The following is a 5,893-nucleotide window of genomic DNA, read 5'->3' on the forward strand; positions in this document are numbered from 1 at the left end:
GTATTTACTTATTACACTTTACTTAAGTTTACTTAGGTTAATGTATTATTTTATTATTTTGCATTATTTTATTATTTCTTAGGTGAGACACTTAGGAGTTTTCTTACTCTTATGAGTTGCCATGTTGACAACATTGGAGTAAGGAACTCTAATTCAACACATTGTGTCTACAACACTGGAGTTTGCATAATTAACTAAATTGTCATGTAGAAAATATAGTTATTTGCACTCCTAATTTAGCACATGGTGTCTACAACATTATTGTGGGTGCTACACCTTTGTAAGCTTATCCTCTCATCATCACACTTACTCCTGTGCTTAATGGAGGATAATCCACATCAAGTGGACATGTGCCTAGTTGTATGACTTATCATGTTACTGATTCCTATGCATTCTAGAAGCATCCTAGAGGCCTTTATATACAGACACTCCTAGTGTACTTTCACATCAATACATTGAATGAATTTATATCATCATTCTGATCATACTCTTTTGGTCTATTGTTGTGCTTGTGTTTGAGTTCCTTGGTCTTGGGTGATTTTTCCCTAAGGCAAATTCTTACATGGTATCAGAGTTATACCAAATTCTTACATGGTATCAAAACTTGGGGAGATTCTCTTCACATAGCCATTCGAGACCATTGTTGCTTCAGCACCTCGATCTAGATCTAGAGAATTTGCATAAATTGGGAGTGTTTAGAGCCTCACCATTATGTTTAGAATGTTGATTCGGTGAAAATGACTATAAATCCTCCTATATTGGGCCATAGTCGAATTTGAGGCAATTTTTTTTTGCAAACTGACACTTAGAGGCCCGATTCATAGAATTGGTATGATCATTTTAGATCTCTAAATTTATATTTTAGATCTGCATATTTTATCATTTGAATCTTTGTTATTTTTTTGAATTTGCATAATTTTTCAAATTTTTTTTGGCCATTAGGCCAGTAGGAGAGATTTATTGCAGGAAAATATTGGAGCTTGCTGGTACAAATTAGATATTTGCATCACATTCAAAAGGTCCAAAAACCCCCAAATTGGATTTTTGTTTTATCCAAATCAGACATCTAAGGAAAAATCTAGAGCCATTTGATTTTTGGAGGCACGACAACAGTGATTCAGGAAAAATAATTACAACAGTGATTTTTAAACAACGATATCTCCCTCATGTGAACTCCTTTTTGCAAGTAATTTTTTGTTTTTTTTTGGGGTAGAATATCATGATCTACACATTGGTGCAGGTGGTTTGAGATCTCTATTCCTGAATTTTTCTGCAACTCGCAGATCCCAATTTTTTCCACTTCAAATGCTTAGTACGGGCTCATCTGAAAATATAATTAGGTTCCATTTTTTTTGAAAGTTCATAATTTTTTGTCTACTTTCTAGATCTACAATTAGATTATAGGCTTCTATGGAGAGAAATACTACTTTCATAAATAGGCCCTAAATTGGCATGTGGCTATTGCACTAAGTGCCAAATAATACATTGGGGGGGGGAGGGGGGGGGGGGGGGGGTTGATTGATTATTTCTGTATTTTAGGGGGTGCTTACATTCATTGATCTCATGGAGGAGTTTTGTTTCACATGTTAGTTTGGGATTAGATCCCCATTGACAAAAAAGAACTATAAAAAATGGAGTGCTTTAGTCATTGACCATCTAAGAAGTGAGCATAAAGAAGTATTTCCTTATTTATGTTCCAATGAATTGATCTCTAACACTAAAAGACAACCACTTGTTAGCAAAATCTTGGATATTATTATAATGAATATGACCGATGATCCTTGGCATGTGATTAAAAAGGTCATTCACCTGTATGATATGAGGATGGCTCTTTGGGAAGCATATGGAGATCCACGAGTCTCTCCATTTCCTGAGGACATTCTATCTCTAGTCACTCCTATTATGGTACCTCCAACTCCACTTGAGATCCCACCTCCTAATGCTCCTATTGCTAATACTTGATATAGTTCTAGCCACAAATGCTTCTAATTTAGTGCAGTAGGAAACATTATGTCTTCCTACTTCAGCTTCATGGTATGACTTCCTTCTAGACATTGTAGGTTTGTTCATAGAGTCTGGCATTGAAGATGTGGGAGACATTATCGATGATATTCACCTTCTCTTTATTGAGGTGAATACTTCATCCATTGCCATAGTGATAGATTCATGTAATTCAACACAGCAAGTTACACCTTGTCTTCTAGCTCCAACATTAGTGGATGACTTCTTGATAGATATTTTAGGTCTATTTTTAGAGTCACACATAGCATATTTGGGAGACTTCATTGATGACATACATATTCTCTTTGATGAAGAAGTATCTTCTTTAGTTATCATGAGGGCTCACTTTGACCCTCCTGTCCATTCTCTACATGATCAATCTTCATAGGTTGATATGATTGTAGATTCTTATGAACAATAGTTGCAGGCTTACTCTTTATCATTTAAGGAGACACTTTTTTCTTTGGGACATCTTCTACATACATCATTGCTAGATTTTCACTTCTTCTCAGTAGTATTGGAAGGAGAAACCATCAATATCGACACAAGGACAGTTGAATAGGTTTCAGAGATACCATACATCTTTGAGATTCTTTCTACACATAGGGGAAGCACCTCACCTATACCTCTACCATTATTTCTTCCAAAGGGGAGGAACATTATTTAGTGCTCATGGATCAACTTCTACATTGGAGTAGCTCTCACTGATCGACACACTACATTTAGTGGGGGGTACCTTATCTCCTTCTTCTCTTTTATGGGGGGGCGGGGAGGGGGGGGTGGGGGGACTTTTTCCTCGTATGGGGTTTTGTCCTTCTCCCATTTGTCTTTTTTATATACTTGATGTATGTCCTAATGGGGGTGTCTTGATTACTCCATCCATCCATGCATCTTATCTTTTCATCTCTCTTTTGGGAGAGAGTTTTTTCCATGAGGTTTTCCCTCTTTCTCTACTTTATGAGAGATTGTATTTCATTATGTACATGGGTACCTAAAATGGCCTAGTAGTTGGGACCCATCATGCATTTCATTCTAGCTTTCACAAGCTTAAGTGCATTCCCCTAAGTTGCACTTAGGGGGGGGGGGGGGGTGGTGTTGGTGTAAATAAGTATTTACTTATTACACTTTACTTAAGTTTACTTAGGTTAATGCATTATTTTATTATTTTGCATTATTTTATTATTTCTTAGGTGAGACACTTAGGAGTTTGCATACTCTTATGAGTTGTCATGTTGACAACACTAGAGTAAGCAACTCTAATTCAGCACATGATGTCTACAACACTGGAGTTTACATAATTCACTGAGTTGTCAAGTAGACAACACAATTATTCACACTCTTAATTTAGCACATGGTGTCTACAAAATTATTTTGTGTGCTACACCTTTGTAGGCTTATCCTCTCATCATTGCACTTACTCTTGTGCTTAATGGAGGATAATCCACATTAGGTGGATAAGTTCCTAGTTGTATGACTTATTATGTTGCTAATTCCTATGCATTCTAGAAGCATTCCAGAGGCCTTTATATACATGCACTCCTAGTGTAATTTCACATCAATAGATTGAATGAATTTATATCATCATTCTGATCATACTCTTTTAGTCTACTATTGTGCTTGTGTTTAAGTTCCTTGGTCTTGGGTGATTTTGCCCTAAGGAAAATTCTTACATGGTATCAGAGCTATACCAAATTCTTACAGAATTGATTCAACAAGAACATGGAGAGCATCAAAAAAATCAAAGAATAATCCATGTAAGTTTGGTTCTCTATTGACATGTTTATTTTTTATATTCAAAAATTCTTTCCATCAAAAGGTACTATCATGTGGAGAAAAGATGCACTAGTACTCTATTAGATTAAGGAATATATTGCTGAGATGGGAGAAAATTACACCAGTATTATGGATAATTATTTTGATGCTTTCAAGGAGAAAATCAATAATAAATACCAAATCCCCAAGAAACTAGTTGAAGATTATAAGGATGATGTATGTTTTATGGTGGATAGTGATAAGGTATACATTTAGGTAGTTAGGCCTAGAATTGCATGGGTAAAACCTCTACGATATGAGGTAAACATTGATGAAATAAAAGATATTATTGAGGCACTAATTAATGAACAATTTGACCCCAAGGCTGCATATTTTGGAACATGTGATGAGGCTAAGGCCTGGATAGAACTAGAGATCAAGCTCCCTCAAGCAGTTAGAAAAGGCAAGAAAATAATTGCCAAGTTAAAAAAAAGTTCTACTCTTTTGTGAACTGGGGGCAAAGGTGAAGATGAAGAAGTAGAGGATGAAGAATCATAGGAAGAGGAACCATTGAAGAAAAAGGGCAAGGTAATCATTACCAATCCCACCAAGACATCCACTGCGGTATTCGCCAAGAGATCCTCTAGGAAGAAGGCAAAAAAAGAAGGGGGAGACATAATTTTCAAGAGATTTCCACCCACATTTGAACAGAGGATGAAGGAATTGGAATTAGGTTATGGGATAACAAATTTCAAAGCATTAAAATATGAAACTAGAATAGCTAATGAGCAAAAAAAGATTGAAGATATTCTAATATCTAAAATGGGAAAATGGAAATACTCTCCTGACTAGCTCACTCAATGAATTCTAGATGCTTTAATGAATAAAATCAAGTCAAGATGGGAACTTGCAATGCAATCTACAAAGGAAATTCATGAGCAGAACCTGAGGCAATTGATGCCAAATCTGATTGACAAGAAAATCAAGGAATCTTTAAAGAAAAATGAAGAAAAACTGATTTTAAGATTCAATACTTGTCTAATTTTTTTGAAAGAAATAGAGCATGTTATGAAGAATGCAACAAATACATGGAAAAATATCTATCTTCTTCACAAACCAAGTGATTTTTCGGTCAGCATAAGTGATAAAGATGACAATGATGATGATCAAGAAAAGGATGAAGGTAAAAATGATGAAGTAACACATTTTGATAATGAGGATGATGGAGAGGAACAAGAGCAAGAGGCTACCAAGCAAGGAACTCAAGATGTTGAGGAAACTGACCCAGTTAAGATTGTTGCAATAGTTTTTGCTTCACTTCCTCACTCTCCAAGAAAAATTGACATCATCAAGCATAGAGACAACCTCTACAGGATTGATTATGTCTAGCACTACAAGCACAAGCATCCGATCAATCTTTGCACCAGTTCAACTCAACACATCATTGATTGAAGTATCAACCACTTCATCTATTGAGCTACAAACTCTTCCCTCTTCAATAGTTTTGGATACATCAATTTTGGATTTAATAGGTAATTCTACTAGTATTTATACAATAAGTGCAGTATCAATTTTTGCAACAAGCCCCACTATTTCTACTATTATTTCCATTCCAAGTACACAAGCATTAAGCGCAAGGAAAGTTGAAACCAAGCCTCAATCGAGCACAAATTTTTTGGGTAAAGGTAAATAAAAGGAGGAGGATGTAGATCTAGATGAGGAATTCCTAATTAAGATATTTCAAAGCTCAATCCTGATCAAATGTAGACCTTTGGAGAGTTACTTCAAAAGAAAGACAAGTAGTAGAGGCTAAGAGAGGAAAGAGATAAAGAATTCAAAATCATTGATGATGCCAAGAATATTTTGGTAGAGGTTACAGGTGTAGAGATTGATTCTTCTCAGCGAGTTTTATATCAATTGGTATAAGTAGTCCAGAAGTATAATGAAGATCTAGATGGACAAGACAAGTTATTATAGAAAGCAGAAAAGAGGTTTGAGAATAAGGTCTTAGAACTTATTGCTCAAAATATTTTCATTTACCAAGTAGAGTTATCTACTATTTTGGGTTCTCTTGAAACTTCTTGTACAAATGTAACTTTACTTTTTGGTAAATTATGTGATATTCCAAGTTTTACAAAAG

The sequence above is a fragment of the Cupressus sempervirens genome, chromosome 11, assembly GCF_028749045.1.
Source record: "Cupressus sempervirens isolate cs-2001-9-10 chromosome 11, ASM2874904v1, whole genome shotgun sequence".
NCBI classification, from domain to species: domain Eukaryota; kingdom Viridiplantae; phylum Streptophyta; class Pinopsida; order Cupressales; family Cupressaceae; genus Cupressus; species Cupressus sempervirens.